Consider the following 22,500-nt stretch of genomic DNA (forward strand, 5'->3'; position numbering starts at 1 on the left):
AACTGACGGTGTTCTCTCCTTGAATTAGATGTGGTGACAAAGGCCTTTATCCAGTATTGATTAGAACTCTACAATCATATGTAGGTCATAAGTATTTTTTCCAGCATTCTTGTTATGGACTACCTGATTGACATGATGTTTTGTGTGACGTATAGCCTAATCTAAGTCCTTGATAGTGCAGCCTCGTGTCTTGTGTGTTCAGTCCAAGGCGCATCATGGCCCATGCACACACTGATGTGTGATGTGATTGTTTGGATGCTCTGGGTTAACAATTAACTCTGGCTGTCAATGGCCAAGGCTGAGTTTGTAAGGCTCCAAGGAGGGGGTCTGTTTTGTTGTTGAATTCACCCCATAGCATGGGAGGCCGGTCCATGGTAAAAACCTCTGGTCATTGAGCTTGGCTTGGGGTACGGGGAGGCAAGGTCAGGAATTTGGGGATTTGTGTAAACGAGAGTAAGCGGTCAGAGGACGGGACGAGCCATGTAGGAGACCACTGTCAGCAGGTGAAGAGTACATCAAAGCTAAAGAGAAAGAGAGACTGGAGGAGGAGAGAAAAAATGTGTGTGTTGTGTGTGTGTGGGAGAGGAGGAGAAGTGAAGAGAAAGGTCACAGTGAATGTGTCGTGAGAAAGAACAGTGACATGCCGTAAGCCTGGTGTAGGTGAGCATCCTCCCATCACCATCACTCTGCCAGGTCACCATCACATGGTATCGGCATGACTAACCCCCCCCCCCCCCCCCCAACACACACCCCCACCCACCCACACACACACACACCAAATTATAGATGTTCACAGGAGCTTGTGTTTGTGTGCGGGATTTTTTAAAAAAGAGAACATGCAAACAAATGAATGAAAGCCGGTGCGGATCCCCTAAGGGAGCACTGTGAGCTGTAATTAAATATCCAAATCTTTAGATAAGGAGGGGTGGAGAGGAACCAACCGACCACCCACCCACTCACCCACTCTCTCTCTCTCTGTGTCTCTCTCCTGCCTGCCCGCCCCGCGTCTCCTCTCCCTGCCCCCTCCCATCCCCTCATAGCCATCCCATCCACGCGAGGCTGGATACCGCGGAAACCCCGGCTGGCTGGCGTGCCCAGGCTGTGCAGTAGTGCTGTGGCTGCTGGCTTCTTTCTAATCGATGATTAATCATTCACAACCCCCACCCTTAGCCAGTGCTCACCGTACTGACAGCTCTCTGACTCTAGCCTGTGTGCAGAGGCAGCCGTGCACAGATAACGTGTGTGTGTGTGTGTGTTGACTGGATGTCATTAGCCAGTGTGCATATTTCATAGAGGAAACATGTAAGCAGGATGGGTGTGCATCGTGCTGCTCCACTCCACTCCTGGGGATTTGCTGCTCAGATGCAAAGACCTCCCTCCTGCAAATTAGCCAATTACTCCACATATAGGAGACCAGAAACAAGCCCTCTTGTAGATGAACAACAGTTTCCTTTTTTTTTGTGCCAATCTCTTTCTCTCCCCAAACTCCCTTTTAAATTCAAGCAACTGAAACAATAGCAACCACTTGGAGTGTGTAATGGAGAAGGGAAATAGATAGGGAGGGAGAGAGAGAGATTGAGAGGGAGGAAAAAAGAAAGGGAATGCAAAGGAGAGGAGTATTTAGAAGAGGCAAAGCTGGAGTAGAGGACGCGCAGATCTTCCCACTGTTTGAGTGGGTTAAAGTTCGCCAGCAGCCCATGCTGCATTCTGATTGGCTGAAGAAAGGTGAAATAAAACCACGGTAAACTTTTGACCCCATGCGAGGAAGGAGGAGCAGAGCAGAAACGCCCATCGCTTCGCTCACACACACACACACACACACACACACACGCTCGCTCGCTCGCTTTCTCCCTCACGCGCACGTTCGCTCGTGCTCTTCATTGCTCGCTCGCTTGCTCGCTTGCTTGCTTGCTCTCTTCCTCACTCCCTCGCTTGCTTGTTCTCTCTGTCTCTCCCCTGTTCTCTGTCTCTCCCCTGTTCTCTGTCTCTCCCCTGTTCTCTGTCTCCCCTGTTCTCTCTCCTTCTGTCTGTCGTCCTCTCTGTCTCTCTGTCTTGCGCATGCTCTCTCCGTCTCTGTCTCTCTTTTTACTCTGCTGAATGCGTGTGACACGGCCAGAGAGAGAGGGAGAGAGAGCAGGAGAGGGAGAGAGAGAGAGGGAGAGAGCAGGAGAGAGAGAGAGCAGGAGAGGGAGAGAGGCAGGAGAGAGAGAGAGCAGGAGAGGGAGAGAGCAGGAGAGGGAGAGAGCAGGAGAGGGAGATCAGGAGAGCCAGCGCGAGAGAGAGAGAGAGGAGAAGGAAAAGAAGGGGGAGGGGTAGCGAAAGAAGAGCCAGCAGGAGAGGGGGTGGGGAGGGGGAACGAGAGAACGGAGAGGAGAGGGGAGGGAAGGAGAGCTGAGAGAGAGAGAGAGAGAGAGAGAGCGAAGGAGAGAGAGACTGACGCGAAGAATGTTAGTGCCCCCCCCCCCCTCTCCTTTAAATCCAGGCGCCGCAATTATTCTCCCTGCTCCTTATTTAAAAACAGGAGCCGAAATAAATGTGTAATAGCATTTAGAGGTCGGGCCCTCCTCCAAGCACACGGGCAGAGTGTAGGGAGGGAGGGAGAGAGGGGTGGAATATTTTTATTCCTTCTCTTTTTTTTGTTCCTCTAATGTTGCCTTTCAATACTGATCAAACGGTTCGGGGGGCCTGGAGTCTGCCTCTCTAACAAGAGCTCCCCCAAGTTAACTAGGAGGGCCCGTCCTCTCCTCTTTCCCTCTCCCCCTCAATCGGTACCTCTCTCTGCTCCTCCCCCCCCCCCCCCCCCTCTCTCTCTCTCTCTCTCTCTCTCTCTCTCTCTCTCTCTCTCTCTCTCTCTCTCTCTCTCTCTCTCTCTCTCTTCGCCTGGCTTTGATTGCAGACCCAGGAAGCAGAGCGGAGGGGTACTTTATTGTCTGCTGTTGGCGTCTCTTGTCTCGGCTGTGCTAATTGTTTTGGAGGCGTTGGTTTCTCCTCCTCCTGTGGATGGAGAGGCTCCTGAGCTGCACATGAAAGGCTCCCCGTTTGCATAATATTACGCCACTCCGAAGCCAGACGGCTCTATTAACTACTCACCGACGCTCTGCACTGCTCGCCGTCAACTATCTGTCGCAGATGACTGCTCTGTGTGTGTGTGTGTGTGTGTGTGTGTGTGTGTGTGTGTTTTTGTGTGTATTAATGTGATTGATCTAATCCCCTTTTTGTTGGGGGAGGAATTATCCCATACGAGTGGAAAATTGTTTAATGGTGCCATATTGTTCCTAGTTCCTAGTCGTGGATAGAATCAAAACTGGAGACAGGAGGAGGGGGAGAGTGAGGGACTCTGGAGGTGTATCTGCCGCGAGGAGGATGGAAAGATCTGAGAGTGAGGGATGCAGGGAGAGAGATGTGGAGGTGTATCTGTTTTTGAGTGGGGGTGGGATGGCAGTGTGGTGACCCTGAGACAGGCTTTGTGCTGTGGCGAGAGAGAGTGTGTGTGTGTGTGGAAAAAGAGAGAGAAAGTGAGGGTATACACACAATTTTTCATGTTACGGTTTCCTGTAATGCTGTCAATGTTCTAGTTGTTATGGTGTTTTTAATTGTGCTTTGGCAACACTGTACTTACTTAGTCATGCTAATAAGAGAGAGAGAGAGAGAGAGAGAGAAACAAGTGATGATTGGAGGCGCCAAGGAAGACAGGCAAGGAGAGGGGGGGGTGAGGGGGAAACGAAAGGAGTGAGAGGGAGGGTGAAATGGGGAGGTTGAAGGACAGAGAAATGCTGAAATGAGGACTACGAGGGAAGGAGAGGAGAGGGGAAAGGAGATGTAATCCCACCAATATTTCTCCCTCTGTTTTTTTCTCTCTCTCTTCATCCATCTCCTCTTCACCCTCCTCTCTCTCTCTCTCTCTCACTCACTCACTCACTCACTCACTCAACTCTCTCTCTCTCTCTCTCTCTCTTCATCCATCTCCTCTCTCTCTCTCTCTCCCTCTTTTGTTCCACGTTCACCTTTCCCTCCTTCCCTGCCCTCTCCCTCATACTGTTTCTCTCACCTTTCCCACACTTCTCTCTTCTACTCTCCATCTCTCTCTCTCTGTCTTTCTCTCTCTCTCTGCTGCCCTCCCCTCTTCTCCCTCCATCCCTCCCTCTCGGTCCTTCTCCCCCCCCCCCCTCTTTCTCTTGCCTCCCATCCTCGCTGTGTGGCTCTCAGTAGGCACCATATGGCTGCATAATGTATGGATTTCGCATCCTCTCTCTCTCTCTCTCTCTCTCTCTCTCTCTCTCTCTCTCTCTCTCTCTCTCTCTCTCTCTCTCTCTCTCTCTCTCCGGTCAAACATTTCTCCTCTCCAATCCAATCAGCTGGCCCTTAGGAGACGGCCCATTAGATAAGGAGCGTATAGCCCCTCTGCTGAGCCTTGATGGCCTCACAACACAGATTGATAGGGTACAAACAGAGATGTTACTGAGGACGCTTGACCCTGTCTGTGTCCGTCTCTGTTTCTCTCTCTCTCTCTCTTCTCTTCGCTTTGTTGCTTCTCTTGCCCTGCCGTCCTTTTGGTTTCAAATATTTAACGTTGTTATTTATTTGTATTGTGTTAAGTTTTTTTTTTCTGTCTCTCTCTCCCATTCTTTTTTCTTCTCTGTTTTTTTGTCTCCTACTAGCCTGGTATTTGCCAATAGATTGTTAATATGTGGTTGGGTTGAGGAGAGGGAGAGAGGGAGACAGAGAGAGGCAGGGGAGGAGGGAGGGAGAGAGAGAGAGAGATGAGGGGCAAACAACATGTGATGCCTGAAAAAGAGAAGGCTGTATGTGGGTGTCTGTGTGTGTTTTCTTTTTGTTAACCTCTTTTCTTTGTTGTGGTCCCTTTTGGTTGTATAGGTGTGCCTGCTTATGTGCCTGCTTATGTGCCTGCTTTTGTGTGTGTGTGTGTGTGTGTGTGAGTGAATGTTTGTTTGTGTGTGTGCGCGCATGTTGCCATGCAGTTTGCTGTCGCCGCTGTGTGAGCCTTTTGTGTGTGTGGAATGATGGATGATGGGCAGGGAGTAAATGTGATTTGGATGCTCCACCAGGAGTTTGTGTGTGTGTGTGTGTGTGTGTGAGAGAGAGAGCAGGCTCGTGGGTATGTGTGTATGTTCAAGCACGCATGCGTGCTCATATATGTGTGCTCTATGGTTCTGTAGGGTTTTTTTTCCCTCTCTCTCTGTCTCTCTGTGTGTGTGTGTGTGTGTGTGTGTGTCTCTCTCTCTCTCTGTCTCTCTGTGTGTGTGTGTGTGTGTGTTGCGTGATGGATGTTCTGTTTGTGTAAGGGGCTGATTTGAATACTTCATTTCTCTGATGTAGTTTGAATGTATACCTTGATGTTTGTTTGGTGTGTGTGTGTGTGTTTGTTTGTGCATTTGTGTGTTTTGCTAGTCTCTGCTCTTCTTTGGACAGTCAAATCTTAAAATATGCATTTCTTTATTCAGTTTTTTCTCTTCTCTTTTCCTCTACTCTGCAGTTTTTCCTTTGACTTGCATTGAAAAAAACAACAGAATAGCGTTGCTTCATGAATCTCAGAAGAAGGTGATTCTGCTCTGACTGTCGCCAGGGAAAAAGGAGTGGGGAGTGGGAGGGAGGGAGCGAGGGATGTGGGGAGTGCATGCTATCTCTCCCTTTGCTTTCTTTTCCTGTCCATCAGTTTCTTACTTTCTTTTTTTCTTTCTTCTTTCTTTCTTTCTTTCTTTTTTTCTTTCTTTCTCTTTTCTTTCTTTCTCCCTCTTGATCAGTGACCTTTCTTTCTTTCTCCCTCTCTTTCTCCCTCTCTTTCTTTCTTTCTTTTCTTTCTTTCTTTCTTTCTTTCTTTCTCCCTCTCTTTCTCCCTCTCTTTCTCCCTCTCTTTCTTTCTTTCTTTCTTTCTTTCTTTCTTTCTCCCTCTCCTTTTCCTTCCTCTATCTGTCTTTTGGTCTTTGTTTTTTTCCTTCTCCCTCCTCTCCTTTTCCTCTTTCACTCATTCTCTCTTTCAATCACATCCACCTCTCCTTTTCCCTCCATCTTCCTCCAGCTAGCGCACTTTGCACAGCGGTCCTGATCTGCATACGTCCCTCATATGTCCCTGAATATACAGGCCTGTCCAGCTGAAGGGCTTTCGCACTCAAATGAACACTTTGAGCTGAATAACCGGAGCAATAACAGCGACAATGGCGACTACAACTCCAGCTACCCCACCACCCCGAGCGATCCTAACGAATCACAACTGCAGACACTAACAGTAACAGTAATAACACTTGTAAGACTAACTGCAATGACATTGATAACACTAATGTCAATAGCAGTGCTAGCTTTGCCAGAGTGTCCTGACAGTCGATGGTTCACATGGGGGAAATGGCCATGTGCTTGGATGGTGGCATTGTGTCAGGACTATTGACCACTCAAATCACCAGTGTTACCTGTGACAACAGCACACTTCTGGTATGTGTTTCACTTAATCTTTCAGGTCCTTGGTCAGTTTCTGGTGTGTTCTTTCTTTCTTTCTTTCTTTCTTTTCCTTTCTTTCTTTCTTTTTTCTTTCTTTGTCTCCTCTCTTTTTCTCTCATGTTTGTTTCTCTCCATGCTCCCAGCTTCCTGTTTGCGCGTCTGTCATATCCAAAACATATTTTGTCTCCTTCTCTCTCTCTCTCTCTCTCTCTCTCTCTCTCTCTCTCTCTCTCCTCTCTCTCTCACACTCTAGGAGTGTAAGCCGCTCTGACACAGATGCACCCAGCTCCCCGTCACCTCCCAAATCCATCCATCTTTCTCACACTCACTCTGTCCCTCTCCCTCATTCTCTCCATCTCAATATCCTCTCTCTGTCTCTCTCTCCCTCTCTGCTCTCTCTGTCTCTCTCATCTGTGTTCTCTCCATCTCCTATTATCTTTGTCTCTCTTAATCTGTGTCAGCGTGTGAGTAGCTCTTCTCTATCCTTATTGACTCTGTGACACATTACCCAGAGAATGATGGTCGTCATTAAAAACAGCACCTTGTGGTGGGACAGCACCTAACGGGGGCACCTTCAGACTGACCATATGGCAGGTATCATTCACGCCCTGTTGTTTTGGAACAGTGATGAAATGCACAGAGAAAGGATGTGAAATGAAAAAAAAAGATGGAGGGAGGGAGGGTGCCTGTGCCAGGCCACTGGTGCAGATTGGAAGCAGATGCGAAGTCACACTGAAGGACGGTCCTGAGACTGGCTAGGCACCGAGGAGAGAGACACACACACACACACACACACACACAGACTCACACACACACACACACGCACGCGCACACACACACACACACCCCCATGTCAGATAATACTCCAAACACAGCAGCAGTAGCAACAGCAGCACACTGATGTCTTTTCTCTCCGACTGGCCTTTTGTTAACACGGCGAAGTATAATTCAGAAATCCATGGCTTGTTGGGGGCAGAGGCATAGATGGTTGTTTTTTGTTATGTTTTGTAGTTTGCTTATACACATTTTGTAATGGGTAACATTTTAGACACCATCATTTGAATGTTGCTGTTGACATTTTTGTGGAACTGCTACAGTCACCATAGTTTTTTTAGATTAAATATATCAATTTGTCCATGCCCATCTCAGTCTGACTTTTTAGCTGTGTAATTAATGATGTTTGTTCCCACCGGGTTTTAACATTTTTGCGAAAGAATGCCAAGCCAAAGCCACTGCATAGTGGCCCATATTAAAACATGCCTATGCTTTTGAAACTCATAAATGATTCAGCCATGTTTATGTTTGCTCCCAATAGCATTGGCTAAAAACATGCTATGTCAGTTTAGCTTAACCCACATTTGCACCATACCTTCGAGCACAGTTTTCTGCTTACCACTTGGAGAGCTTGACTTCGATGGTGGTTCACTGGGAGTTCTGGGAATTATTCAGTGTGATTTCAAGTCTCCAGGTCCAGACCCCACCCCAAGCCCAATGTTGTATCTTGGCAGAAGGGTTCTAGATAGGAAGCGTTTGAGCCCTTGATATTTACAGTGAGGATTATTTTAAGGGCAGCCATGGCCTACTGGTTAGCGCTTCGGACTTGTAACCGGAGGGTTGCCGGTTCGAGCCCCGACCAGTAGGCGCGGCTGAAGTGCCCTTGAGCAAGGCACCTAACCCCTCACTGCTCCCTGAGCGCCGCTGTTGATGCAGGCAGCTCACTGCGCCGGGATTAGTGTGTGCTTCACCTCACTGTGTCTTCACTGTGTGCTGAGTGTGTTTCACTAATTCACGGATTGGGATAAATACAGAGACCAAATTTCCCTCACGGGATAAAAAGAGGATATATACTTATTTGTGGCAGATTGTTTACTTTTTACACAAACTGGCTTATGAGTTCAGTTCAGTTTGGCTGCAATGGAGTAGACAGCCAATTAAGGAGAACAAAATTGAAAGAAGTGTTGTGTGCCAGATAGCGGTGATGAATTGTTGAAGTTGTATCAGGAACAGAAAAACGAGAAAAAAATGAGCAGGTGGTGTGTGCCCAGATACTTTTATTCAGGATTATATTCAACTGAGTGTGTCAGCTTTGTAAATGATCTGGCAAGAGTCATCAGCTGTTTTTTGTTTTGTTTTGTTTTTTAAGCTTTATAGGATAGCACTGTGAGAACATGGAAGAAATGAGTCTGGAGTGTAGCTTCTGCCTCTCGCTGCACAGCAACAGGGAGAGTGGAGGAGAGTGAAGAGAGGTGGATAGTGACGTGTGACATGTGGCTTTTTGGCTGATGGAAAGACCAGGGGTGCCACCGGATTCGGAATTGTCCAAAGACGTTTCACGATGCAGGCTGCCGGATTCGTCACAGAGTCATAGCAGTGGGTGAAATGCCACGTGACAAATGTCACTACTGGTGCCATCTGTGGCTGAGCTGACCTCTGGTATCACCTTCGTATGAATGGATGGCTGGAATTACAAGGACCTCCGTCTTTGAGACTTCAAGCTTAAGGCTGTGTCTCTATCCAAACGATAATATCTCCTAAAAAGCACCATCGAGCTATTTTGGCAGGAAAGGTGCTGATATAGCTCACTGTCCTGGACTGTGCACTGATAAGAATATGACATGGAAGTGGATGATTTTAAGGTTGCGTATACTGAAGAGTTGAAGTGTTGAAGCTTGGGGCACCCACCCCCAGTGAAAAGACTAGTACACTGCCCCTCCGTCCTGGCACATTGGAGAGTTGAGCTGACCAGATATGAGCAAACCAAAAGTGTTTGCTAAGTGCTGCTTAAGAAAACACAGATGGTCAGTAGTAAGGATTACTGTGTGGTCAGCAGTAGGGATAGGTTGATAGGTTGAAACAGTCACATCATTCCCCCAAATCACTTGTGAATTTGGGAAATACACTCCAGCTTATGGAGTAGGAGTAATCATCAGGAGAATGGACAGCACTCGCTGAAGTTCTAAAGTCTTTGTGTATTGGTCGGTCTCGGCCCGTTAGTTTAATGCTTCAACAGCTAGAGCACAAAGCTGCTGGGGTATGTAAGGTGTAGGCCTAAGTAGCAACTGTGCATAAATATCTTCTGTAGCTGTGCAGAAGGGCTGGCCATATCAGAGCAGTGTGGGCAGGCAGTGGCTGAAGGGATGCATTGATTGACCCTATTACAGTAATTGGGTCTGAGCCGCCTCCTGCCCACCCATCCTGTGTCCACCCCTCCCCATCTACGCACCAGCCCAGCCCTGCCCAGCCCTGTCCCCCTCCCCCACCCATCCGCTGCCCGTCTCAGAGAGGCATAAACCGTCAGCTGCCCCTCTCCATCCTGTAATTACATTATAAATAGTCACAGCAGAATGTTTGGAAACTGTGTCATTTTCCCGTGGAGGGATATAATTTTCCATTTTTTTTTTTTTTTCATTTTAAAATCGTTATCTAACACCCTAAATTACAGTGCACTCCCTCCCTCTCCTTTTCTTTCGTTCTTTCTTTCTTTCTTTCTCTTGCTCGCTCTCTCTCTCGCTGCCTGTCTGTCTTCCTCGCTCTCGTTCTCTTTTAGTCGCGCGCTCAATCCGTCTGACTTAATATTTAACTCAGCAGGCCGCTCGCTTGCAGCCTGACCCTGTTCCTCCAAGCCCGCTGGAATCAGGTGCTCTATAAAGACGCCTAGCTTAACAGCCCTACCTCTTCTCTCTGGCCGTGTGTGTGTGTGTGTGTGTCTGTGTGTGTGTGTGTGTGTGTGTGTGTGTGTGTGTGTGTGTGTGTGTGTGTGTGTATGTGTCTCTTCTTGGGAAACAGTTGGTTTGGCAGACTGATGTCTATATTGCTCAGATAGGTAGTGAGCGGGTGAGCAGCACCTGCCTTTCATGTTGAGGGAGGAGAATGTGTAGAAGCACTCTAGAGAATACCCACTCTCTTCCCTCTTTCTCTTCCATCTCCCTCTTTTCTCCGCTACCTTTATCTCATCACTCTCTTTTTTTTTTCTCTCCTTCTCTTTGTGTGCTTGTTTGTCAGCCAGACTTGTCAAGAGTGCTTTCATTTCCTTGTGATATGTGGAGAATATTTCTCTTGCCATCTCCTGCCACACACATACCTAGTCGCACAGAGACAAGACAAATGGTCACGCATTTAAGCTCGCTCACACACACACACACACACACACACACACACACACATACACACAGAGAGAAAGAGGCGTGCTGGTTCCACACACCTTCAGTTCAGTGGGGGGTGAGTGCTGAGGAAAAACACGTCCTCACTCCTTCAATCTTATCTCAAGTCTGCTTATGACTCCAGCCAGCACAACTTTGCAGCCAAGTCTCACGCTAAGCACTGCTTCCCCCACCCAGCTCATATTTTTTTAAAAACATCTTCCTTTGTTACTCTTGTTTTTTTTTCTCTCTCTTGCACGTACACACACACGCTCGCACACAAACGTGTGCGCGCGCGTACACACACACACACACACACACACACACACACACACACACACACTCACTGAAACACTGATACTGACACACTCAGTCCCTTTCATTTCCATCCCATCCCATGTCACCCCAATCCCCAGTCACCCTTTCATTCCCTATGCTCTCTCTCTCTCTCTCTGTCACTCTCTTTTTTGCAAGGACTGTGAGCTGGCAGTTCCTATTAGACCCGATAATGGCTGTTCCCTCCGTCCTGCAGAAAGTTTTACAGTGCACCTTTAAAAACACTACGTGTTCACACATGCTCCGCACATGTCTGCTGATCTCTCTCTCTCTCTCTCTCTCTCTCTCTCTCTCTCTCTCTCTCTCTCTCTCTCTCTCTCTCTCTCTCTCTCTGTAATATATACACTCACACACAATCGCACTACTCGCACGCGCACACACACACGCACACACACACACACACTGCACCTCTCATCACAGCTGTGAGTTAACTCTCCTTCCCAGGCTTGCCAAATGGACGAGGCTGGATTCTGGTGGTTTTCCCCTGGGTCCTAGCCCTTTTGTCAGCCCCTCATACACATCATTCAGCCTACAATCAGATAAATCATAATGAATTCTTCACTCACTTGTTAGCCTAGTGTATTTCATTGGCTACATGTTTGCCTAAAGTATTTGCACCTTTCAGACTATATCAAGGGGATAGAAAGCCTAGCCCTTAGGTAATGCTGTTTGTCTGGGAGATGTCTTATACAGTAGGAGCAAGCTTTGAGTGCAGTGAATCTTCATGTTGGCCTTTGGATCTCTATCTTTATCAGAACCATGTGCGTTTCTGTTAAAGTATGAAAAGTAGTCGAGCCTCAGGGCAGCATCAGCTAATAGATACACACACACACACACACACACACACACACAATTACACCCTAACTCGTATGCCTTGAATCAGACCGCTATTGATTACATGAAGGTGGGAATGGGCGACGGGTCATGTGTGATGTGTGTTGTGCGGAAAGTGCTGATAGGTGGCCTGTCTCTTCTGATGCTTCAGCTGTGCCTCTCAGGGGAACTGGCCTTTGGGGTGCGGCCGAAATGACCAGCCGTGTTCTGCTATTCCATTAAGAGTGTAGGAGCCAAGAAAGGTCAGCTGACAACGAGAGACGGCACTAGATTATGCACATATTTTTCCACATGCTCATTGTGCGCATGTGAGGGGTGTCTTTTATTATGGAGTTAAAGGGCCAAATCCATGTGTTTTGTGTCTGTGTCCTCACTTGATTTGTGCTGTGGGGTGTTGTAATTACAGTTTGGGGGTGTAAATGTCTGTTGGCAGGCGCCAGGCTCAGTGTTTTTTTTCTCCTCAGGATGGCATTGTGGGATGCGCTTCCTGTTTACGTTTGATTCTGGCCGTTTGTGGCCAATCCAAAACGGGGCCTGGTGTTTGTACGAGATGCGCTCTCTCGCACGCGAAGCGGAAGGAGGCAGTGCCGTTGGACTGTTGCCCACCACCTCTCTGACAACCCCCCCCCCCCAAAAAAAAAAAAAAAACCTTCAACAACAGGAAGTCATACTGGAGAATCTCTTTCCTGTCTGGGGCTGTCACTGGACGCGCCCGCACACTGGCTGTCACTCCAAATGTGGGGACGAAGAATGAGTCCGGAAAAGAACTCCGTGGCGGTGGTGGGGGGTTTCGTAGGCGAGGATGAGATCATGTCAGGTGTTGTATTGTCCCCCTAAGGGACTTGATGTGTCTTCATGTGGGTGTTTAGTCATGTCCGTCTGTCAGAACCTCATTTGGAAACGGCGCAACAGGTCGATGTTGAAGGAACCACTTGGCTCCCACTTATGTACTCTTGATATTATTACACATGTCCAGAGTCAGTGTTCTGACCCCACTGTGATCAGCTTCATTGTCATATGAATATGATTGTCTGTACTCAGTTAGGAAATTTGTTTTTTTGCCAAACCTGCTGCATAGATTGTGCCAAATGCTTAGTAATACTATGGGATGCGCTACCTTAAGGTGGCCTGGCCGATTCTATGTCATGGGCCCTCATACATAACTTTCATATGTGTTATTGTTGAACATACAGACTAGCGGTACATGCTACCACAAGGTATAGATGGGCTCTATAAAGCTAGATATTGTTTTAACAAGCAACTAGGCATAGACCCTTTCCAGCACACACACAAGAGTAGACAACAAAGGTGCACTGTGACTATGTAGAATAAATAAAATATTCCGATTCTTAATCCATACAGATAGTATGAATTGGGTTATATTTCATTTTAAAAGTGATTGAGCCATTGATTGCTTCTCTCCACAATACTGGTAATTTCTTAATGTCTCCCTTAGCTCACTGTTGTGTAGAGTGATGGTCTCCTTTAACCAAGGAGTTCCTAATCAGGCAGGCTTGTTCTTGGGGCTGCAGATGGTTTGTTTATGAGCACCACTGGGCTTTAGCTGGTGCCTCACACCTACGTGTGGTATTTTCCAGTGGCCTATCACTATTGTGTGTGTTTTCTTTTCTTTTTTTCATGTCTCTCCCACACACACACACACACACACACACACACACACACACACAGAGAGAGAGAGGGAGACAGATCCCGTGGAGGGTTTACACTCTGCTGGAAAGTAATGACTCACTGAGAAATGAAACTTATTTTTGGTAATTATTCAAATATCCAGTAACAAACTCTGGCTCTCTTTAACAGCCCCACCCTGCAGGCTTGGATTACAGGCTGAATTTAGGACCACGATTCTCATCCATTTACATACACGCCTATGTGCTCAGCCTTTCTAATGGTTTTGAAGGTGATCTACTCCTGTTAAATGACACAGCTTGTCTGGCTTGTCTGAGTCTGGCTGTGACGATCATAATGATGCCATAATGGAAGGGTTCTCATTCCCATAGGGCTGATGTCTCCTGTTGAGATGTTTTTCATGCTTGAATATAGGTGTGATTTCTGACTCATATATATATATATATAGAGCCTATATTTCTGTTTGTTGGTCATGACCTTTTAAGGGGAGAGGGTAGAACCACATGCATCACCTCATGTGAACAGTATGACACACACACCCCACCCACACACACACAAACACACAAGTATACACATACAGACACACACACACATAAAGACCCTCGCACACACACAGACGTGTACCACACACACACACACACACTCACACTCGCACTAAGTGTACACATACAGACACACACACACACATAAAGACCCCCCCCTGCACACTGACAGACTTGTACCATGCGCACACACACACACACACACACACAGCTGTGGAGTAGTGCTGGCGCTGTGTGTGCACGGCTTTATTAGCCCCAGTGGTCTGCTATGCTAACTGGCAGGCCAGGTGCCAGATTGTGGCTTGGCGCCGACTTTGCATTTTCACTAACTGCTGGTTTTGTTTGAGAGAGTGAAGCTAAGAAAAGTCACAGAAAGTTCAACACAATGTGGCTTTATGTACTCTGTGCGTGTGTGTGTGTGTGTGTGTGTGTGTGTGGGGTGGGGGGGGGGTTGTGTATATAATATGTCTGTGTGTTTGTGTTGTGTGTTTTTTGTGTATGTGTGAACTGTAGGCTATGTCTTTGTGTGTTTGTCTGGGGGAGGTGTGTGTGTGTGTGTGCGCGTGCACACTGGAAAACGTAGACGCTGCCTTTGCTGGGTCTCTGCCATTTTCAGCAGAGAGGGGGAAAGAGAGTGAGTCGAGGGAGGGAGGGAGGGAAGGAGGAGAGAGGGAATGAGGGAGAGAGAGAGAGTGAGAAAAAACAATGCAGGGTGAGGAAAAGGAGGGATGGAAGCAGGCATGAAGCAGAGTGAGAGAAAGAGAGAGTGAGAGAGAGAATACATGGAAGGTGGTGAGAGAGAAAATGCAAGAGGATGAGTGAGCGAGTGAAGGTGATGCGCAGCTCAGAGGTGGAGAAGAGGAAGGATGGTGTGAAAGTGAGAGAGTGAGAGAGCGAGGGAGTGAAGTGGAGAGCGGAAGAGTGAGGCTAGAGGATGCCAGAGCCTCTCTGCACGTCTGCACTGCTTCCAGGGAATGCTGTTTTTTCCAGGGAGCCACAGCATTTGCATTGACTGTGTGTGTGTGTGTGTGTGTGTGTGTGTATGTTTCAGCTACGGAGCTCTACCTTTCTGCAGTCATTCTCTCTCTATATCTCCCTCCCTCCCTATCTCTCTCTCTCTCTCTCTCTCTCTCTCTCTCTCTCTCTCTCGCCTGTTCTCTCTCGTTCTCTCTCTCTCTTTCTGTCTCTCTCTCTCTCGCCTGTTCTCTCTCTCTCTTTCTGTCTCTCTCTCTCTCGCCTGTTCTCTCTCTCTCTCTTTCTGTCTCTCTCTCTTTCTGTCTCTCTCTTTCTCTTTCTCGTTCCCTCCATCTGTCTCTGTTTGCTGGCACTCTCTGGAGCCTGCTCTTGTCTTTCTGTCTCATGCTGAATGTAGGCATACACACCACACAAAAACACACACACACACACACACACACACAAGCAATCTCACCTTGTTTGTCAGTGGGGCATCATAATATAGCAGACTCTCACTCTCCCAATTATGGCGCCCATTTGCTGATGGCTGTGGGCCACGTGACACATACCAGCGGTGGGCTCCCTTATCTCTCTCCTTCCCCCAGCATCAGGCGTAATTACCCCACCCACCTACCCCATTACACCCCACGCCTGCCCTGCCCCCCGTGCTGAAATCACTCCCGTTTTCTTGAAGGATTTTAAAGAATGGGACAAGTGCAAGTAGACTAGTGTGAACAATTCAACGAACCTTCTCAAGTTTCAGTGTGCCTCTTCTTCCTCCTCCTCCTCCTCCTCCTCCTCCTCCACCACCACTACACCTCCATATCTCTCCTGCTTCTCCTCCTCCTCCTCCACCACCACTACACCTCCATATCTCTCCTGCTTCTCCTCCTCCTCATCTGCTGTCTTTTCCACCTCTCTGATTCTTGCCCTTCTCTCTGCTATCCCTTTCTTTTCTGTCCCTCTCCCCTTTGTTCTTCTCTTCTCTTTTTCCATCTCTTCTCTCCTCTCCTCTCATGCTGTTCAGTTCTTTCCCTTCTCATTAATGGCTGTATTAATGAGAAGATCTTCAGGAGAGACAACTGCTCCATCTTTCGCTCTGTCTCTGTGAAGATGAATGGACTCCCCAGGTATAGAGGTCTGGAGGCAGCATGGTGCTTTTGCACAAGGTGTGAGGGTCTATATCCACAGGTAGCCTCTGGATGACGACGCGTGACTGACCCTCTTCCAAGGCCACAAGAGAGTCATACGCAGATGTCCGAGCCACGACCTGGTCCTAGAAAACTCCTCTGGACGCAGAAAGCCTCCCTTTCATAATGAGCTAGTCCTACTTCATTAGGATCTTTGCTTTAACATGATTATCAGTTCAGTTAGCTCATCAATATTCAAGTAGGGCCATGATCGTGCTGTCAGTGCTCCAGCCTAGCGTCAGTAGTCCATACGGTTCATATGTTGGCTGGGGTGCTGTGTGCTCTGTGCATGAGCCGAGGACTCGCATGGGAGAGAAACCTCCTAAGCAGAAGTTGGCTGATGCCAGTCGTCCTGAAGCCCATAGTTTATGGCGGAACAAGAGGCATTAACAATGACTTTGAAAGCTGGCTTCACATATATGCACACATTGCATAAAAGTCAGACATTTTTGGGGTTGTTGTTTTAAATCACCCCACCCCACCACCCCCGGGTTTCATATTTTGTCAAATTGGACCCATTTTCCTTTAGTCACAGACATGCTATAAATTCTCTCAGTTTAAGCAGTCCTCTCCCTCCTTCTTTCTCTGTCTCTCCCTCTTTCTTTCTCTGTCTCGCTCTTGTTCGCTCTCCCTCTCCCGGTTTCCAATTAATAGGAAATACATAAGCTAAAGGAGGCTCTTTGTTGGTTTGTGAGGGCCCATACATCAGGCAAACTAGAGCGCCTCTGACAGCTCTCATCTGCTACCAATCACAGGGTGCAGGGAACGGTCACTCGGCTGATGCTCTGTGGCACACACACACACGCACACACACTCTCACTCTCACTCTCTCTCTCTCTCTCTCTCTCACACTTATTCACTTGATCACTTACTCACTCACTCGCACACACAAAAAAATACACACACACACACACACACACACACACACACACACAGACATCTGATCACACACTCGCGATGCGATGATACATGCGCTCACTCAATCGTCCGCTCACACCCCCAGACACTCACATATGCCCAGACACACTCACAGACTTACACATATGGTCACGGTCACCCACACACATGCTGATTCTCATACGTTCACGCATGTACAAGTGTACACACACACACACACACACACACACACACACACACACACACACACACACACACCAAACATGTGTGCCCACTGACATACTGTACATGTGGGGAATGACAAATGGAACGCCACAATGACTGGGCTATGCTAATAGGCATGCATCCCAGAATAGTCCCCTCCTCTTCACCATGGATACGTCTCCCATGCCCGGCGGGTTCTGGACTTCTCGCCAGCTCCTTCTGGTCTCCCTCTCTCACACACTCTCACTCTCTCGCTCGCTCGCTCGCTCTCTCTCTTTCTCTCGCTCTCTCTCTCTCACTCACACAGACACACATACACACACTCTCTCTCCTCTCTTCTCTCTGTCTCTTCTCTCTGTCTCTCTCTGTCTCTCTGTCTCTCTCTCTGTCTCTCCTCTCTTCTCTTCTCTCTCTGTCTCTCTCTCTCTCTGTCTCTCTCTCTCTCTCTCTCTCTCTCTCTCTCTCTCTCTCTCTCTCTTCTCTCTCTCCTCTCTTCTTCTATCTTTCAACTCTCTTCTCCTCTCACTCTGTGTCTCTTTCTTACCATCTCTCTTGCTTGCCCCTTAAATCACACAACCAAAGTCAAAAAAAAAAAAAAAAATCTGCACCGCTCCCCTTCTCTGGCGGATCTCGGAGCCCGTTGTTAAAGTCTTCTCTAAGCTGGCGATAATTTCACATGTCAGCTCTTCGGGCTGCTTTTTTGATTCCAAATGGGAGGTTTTACCCCCGATGATAAATGTTGAATGCCTGTCTTTGGCCGGCATTCTGGGAGTCATGTATCCAGTCGCGCCTTGTTTGGGAGGCGTAGCTCTGGTCAGCTTGAATCGCTCTGGTTGACAGACATGTTCTTTGGTTGTCAGACGGCTTGTCCCAGTGGCTCATCCTCACTGTTTTACTGGGGTGGGGCATATGGCAGCACCAGCAGCAAGAATGGCCACTCGGAAAGCTACAGTGGGCTGCATGATGACTCGTTAATCAAAAATCAGAGAATTTGTACAAATAAAATTAAGATAAACTTCCAGCATTGCTCTGATGGGGATTGTCCAATCTGTATACATATACACACTGTAAAAATACACAGACACAAATACAGACACACAACTAATTTTTACAGAAGAGAAAGTGAGACCAGGCTGATCAGAGAAACACAAACAGGAAGCTGGCCACTCACAACTTCCTGTTATCTTTTGTGTTTTCCCAGAAATATCTGTGGCGCAGGAGTTCAATGCGAGGTCAGGGTACATGCAGGGTGGGTTGTGGGGGCTATTTGGATTTCTCTGCGGTGTGCTGGGGAGCAGCTGGACTCACTGAGTGAGCCATACCATCGTCACATGTTAAAGGGCGGTCCAGAGGAGAAAGAGGGGCGATTTCAACAAAACAATCAAAATGGCGCTGTAGGGGTGGATAACCAGAACCTGGTCAGTGAGCGGACACAGCTTGAGAGGTCAAAAAGTTTCCAGTGTCACAGGTGGAATTGGTCAACGTGTCCTCTGATGTCTGTTTAGTGCAGCTCTACCGGGCCATCACTGGGTGGCCATCGCTCTGTGATGCGACTGATCCAGGTTTGCTCATTTCAGGCCCTACATGTGCTAGCCACTTTCTGCCACACACACACACACACACACACACACACACACACACACACACACATGTGCTAGCCACTTTATCTAGCCAGTCTTCCACAGGGACTCTGGATCCTTGGTGTTCTCTGTAACAACCTTCAGATCAAGTTCAGTAATGGGACACCACACACATCTCTCTCAGTGATGTGTGGACGTGGGAGTGATATGGTGGCTGCTTGTTGTAGATCAGTCATTTGGTTGGTGTTAGAATCAGCAGTGGTGCATACGCTGCTTGTTGGCTCTCATTTGCCAGAGCACGGGTCCATAGGAACACGCCAGCTCTGTCTGTGTGCTCTCTCTCTCTCTCTCACTCTCACTCTCTCTCTCGCTCTCTTGCTGTTTTTCTCCACTTTTGTGTTTTTCTTTCTTTCTCTCTGTAATGGCTCTTGGCCATCACTACATTCCTCCCTCATCCCAAAGTGTAATGAAAACCAGAGTGTAATGAGAAAACACACACACACACACACACACACACACACACACACACACACACACTAGCAGCCTTAGGGATGCACAGGACCAGTGTGCAGAGAAGGATGGAGAGGCAGAGAGAGAGAGAGTTGGTGCAGGTTTTTGTGCCCTGGTCTTGATCCTCTGCTATTTGGCCAGAACGAATGAGGGGCGAAAAAGACCGAATGAGAGGGAGAGAGTGTGTGTGTGAGAGGGAGCCATGCCCTTGGCTGCGGAGCAGGTGCGATGGTCTGAAGTGCTCCCGGCCAGGGCTGCGCAAGGTCGGGGAGCACAGAGAACAGATGATGGTGTGGTTGGAGAAGAGTCCAGTGAGATTCAGAGAACAGATGATGGTGTGGTTGGAGAAGAGTCCAGTCAGATTCAGAGAGAGAGAGCGGCTGTTTCCATCTCAAACAACACTTATTTGACTGCCAGTGCACTTGGATGAATATTAGCTGTGTTGTGTTCGATTTGCAGTTTACTAAATATTCTAGTATATACATGAAGGGTGTTTTTTTTACGCTCCGTTGTACCATGTTTGTGACTGTAGAGATTGTGATTATATGTGAGATGGGGTGAAGTGTTGTGAGAGAGCGGTTTTATTTTTAAATCCCCGCTTTGATTGGAGTTCACACTTCCAATCATTTTGAGAGTTGGAAAGAAGGATCCGACAGCTCCTCTGACTCTCACTCAACACACCAGTGAATAATCACAGAATGAGTTTCCATGCGCACACACACACACACACACACACACACACACACACACACACACACACACAGACACTGCTGTTCCAGCTCTTGCTGCCTGTTCATCATGAACATGCAGTACTGCTTCCTGGGCTGTCATTAAGGAGTTGTTGATTAATACTGTTGGCTGCTCTGTTATAATATGATGATAATGAACACTCCATGTCAAACTCAAGTACTTATTATCACTCTTTTTTTTCCTGTGTCTGTGTGTGTGTGTGTGTGTGTGTGTGTAGAGCCACAGAAGCTGAGAGTCCCTCGCGGGAGCAGTAAGGATCGTCACCACCGGGGCCTTCTGCTGAGGTGGAATCGGAGCACCTTTTCTCTGCTCTGTCACGAGGTGTGTGCTGATTGGCTAAGGTGGCAGTTGGCATGGTAACAGGCAGCACAGCGTACCTGTGTGTCGGTGTGAGAGAGAGAGAGAGAATGTGTGTGTGTGTGTGTGAGAGAGATGCATGTGTGATGTGTGTACATCCCTGCTGTGGAGTTGTGTCTGCACAGGTTGGATAGTGACTACGGGGGGGGGGGGGGGGGCACACACTCCTCTCTACCTCTTTCACACACACACACACACACACACACTCTCCCCGCAATCCCACACATATACCACTACCATACATCCATACTGGTCATGGCTCACTAATGGTAAGAAGCTTGGAATCCCAATCAGAGGCTGACCCATTCCTATACTTGACTACATGACTATCCCTTTGAACTCTCTCTCTCTCCACAGTAACTACTGTGGTCACTCAAAAACGCTTCTGGGAAACACGAGTCAGATCTCAGAGTTGCTATGTCCACCCTAGTTCACTCACAGCCACATGCTTACGTTTGCAGTGGAGGTGGGCATTAGAGTCAGGCGACTAAACCATCACTAGTAAATATGTCACACATTCTCACACACACACTCTCACACACACACGCTCACACACACACTCTCACACACACACACACTCTTTTCATATGCCATCACCGCACACCCTGTCTTCTCTCACATGGTCATCCATCCATGGTTGGGTGTTCATGTCTGCACAGGTGAGTGTGTCTCACGGAAGTCTAAAATACGATACAGCTGTCTTGGTTAAGACGGCTCTGTCACCCCGTGTCCACTCAATTGTCCCCTCAATCATTTACAGACAATGCATTCCTCCCACACAGATGTTAATATGCATATAGGTGTGTGTGTGTGTGTGTGTGTGAATGAGTCAGAGACAGGCACTGAGGTATTAGAAGCCATCAGGGAAGCGAAGCGATCGTCTCCATGGTGAAACCCTTCATCGCGGCGGTGTTTACCTCACGCGCGTCTGTAGGGAGACGGATATTAGTGGCCAACATCATTTAAGAGGGTGAGGTAGAGGAAGAGAGATGAGATGAGAGAGAGTGTGTGTGCCACAGAGCAGCAGCCGGCTGACCGTTCCCTGCACCCTGTGATTGGTAGCAGAGGAGAGCTGTCAGAGGCGTTTCGAGAAGCATCTCGGATGCATAAATCAGTGTTTGCCATATTTTTGTATTCTGTATGTTCACCTTTTGTTGAAATATTCTGCTCTGGCAATGCAAAACAATAGCATGCCAGTAAAGCTCACTTGAATTGAGTCTCAATCGAGAGAAAGAGAGAGGGGGGGGCAGTGCAGAAAGGTAGACAGATGGAGTGAGTGAGCAGGGTAGAGTTAGAGGTAACAGGGAGGAGGGAGGGAGAGAGAGAGAGAGTGAGTGAGAGGGAGGGAGGGGAGAGGAGAGGAGAAGAGAGGAGAGGAGGAGACTGCGGGTGAGCAGTGAAAAGAGTTAGGTGTGGAGAGACAGGTAGAGTCAAAGAGAGTCTGATAGCGAAAGGTGGGGAGAGATAGATAGAGAGAGAGAAAGATGGTGAGGAAAAAGTAAGGAGGGGATGATTCTGCAGGAACACACTGATGCACAGATGATGGAGAGAAGCAAGAGCGTGAAGGAGAGAATAGGTACCAAGAGAGGGAGGTGGAGACAGACCGTGAGAAAAAAGATGGAGAGAGAGAAACGAGTGTAAAGAAAAAGAAGTAGGTGGAGAGAGAGACACACGGATGGCGGTGGGGGGGGGGGGGGGGGTGAAATCAAATTATTCTCCCTGCTCATGCTGCCAGGGACACCGAAACAAAGCATTTATCTCCCACTCCGTCTGGAGATGTGACAGCCCCTGTGAGTAAATAACCTAGAGACGCAGAGGAGGAGGAGGAGGAAGAGGAGGATGGATTGGGGGTGGGGGGTGGTTGGGCGGAGCTCTGCTATATCATGCCATTCCGCTTGCAGATGACTTTTGGTTTTTCCCATGATGCTCTGATTTCGGCACGCTCCGAGATGGAGGCCACGATCTCGCCCGTACCCACCTTTTAATAGCTTTATGATGCTAACAATTAGCGAGCGAGCGTCACAACCGGCTTGAACTGCTACCCATAGGTTTATAACAGTTGATCACCCTTGCGGTCAGCAGTGTCCATGTGTTGGTGTTGACCTGAGGC

At 48.1% G+C, this 22,500-nt stretch overlaps 1 protein-coding gene across 8 annotated transcripts in view; it reads left to right on the forward strand.

The window, feature by feature from the left end:
• The window catches only part of LOC121713639 (nuclear receptor coactivator 3-like), a 76,260-nt gene that overhangs the window by 14,475 nt on the left and 39,285 nt on the right, over positions 1-22,500 (forward strand). For 3 of the 8 annotated variants that reach the window (XM_042098409.1, XM_042098403.1, XM_042098406.1), the window contains exon 2: positions 20,259-20,354. The exons of 1 other annotated variant lie outside the window; for it this stretch is intronic. The gene's annotated coding sequence lies outside the window, so the exon portion shown is untranslated. Of the gene's footprint in view, positions 1-5,999; positions 6,445-10,577; positions 10,669-20,252; positions 20,413-22,500 lie in introns of those variants that run through there. 4 more of the 8 variants (XM_042098407.1, XM_042098405.1, XM_042098404.1 and 1 more) reach the window with 4 other exon arrangements.

The sequence above is a fragment of the Alosa sapidissima genome, chromosome 7 (assembly GCF_018492685.1).
Source record: "Alosa sapidissima isolate fAloSap1 chromosome 7, fAloSap1.pri, whole genome shotgun sequence".
Classification (NCBI taxonomy): Eukaryota; Metazoa; Chordata; class Actinopteri; order Clupeiformes; family Clupeidae; genus Alosa; species Alosa sapidissima.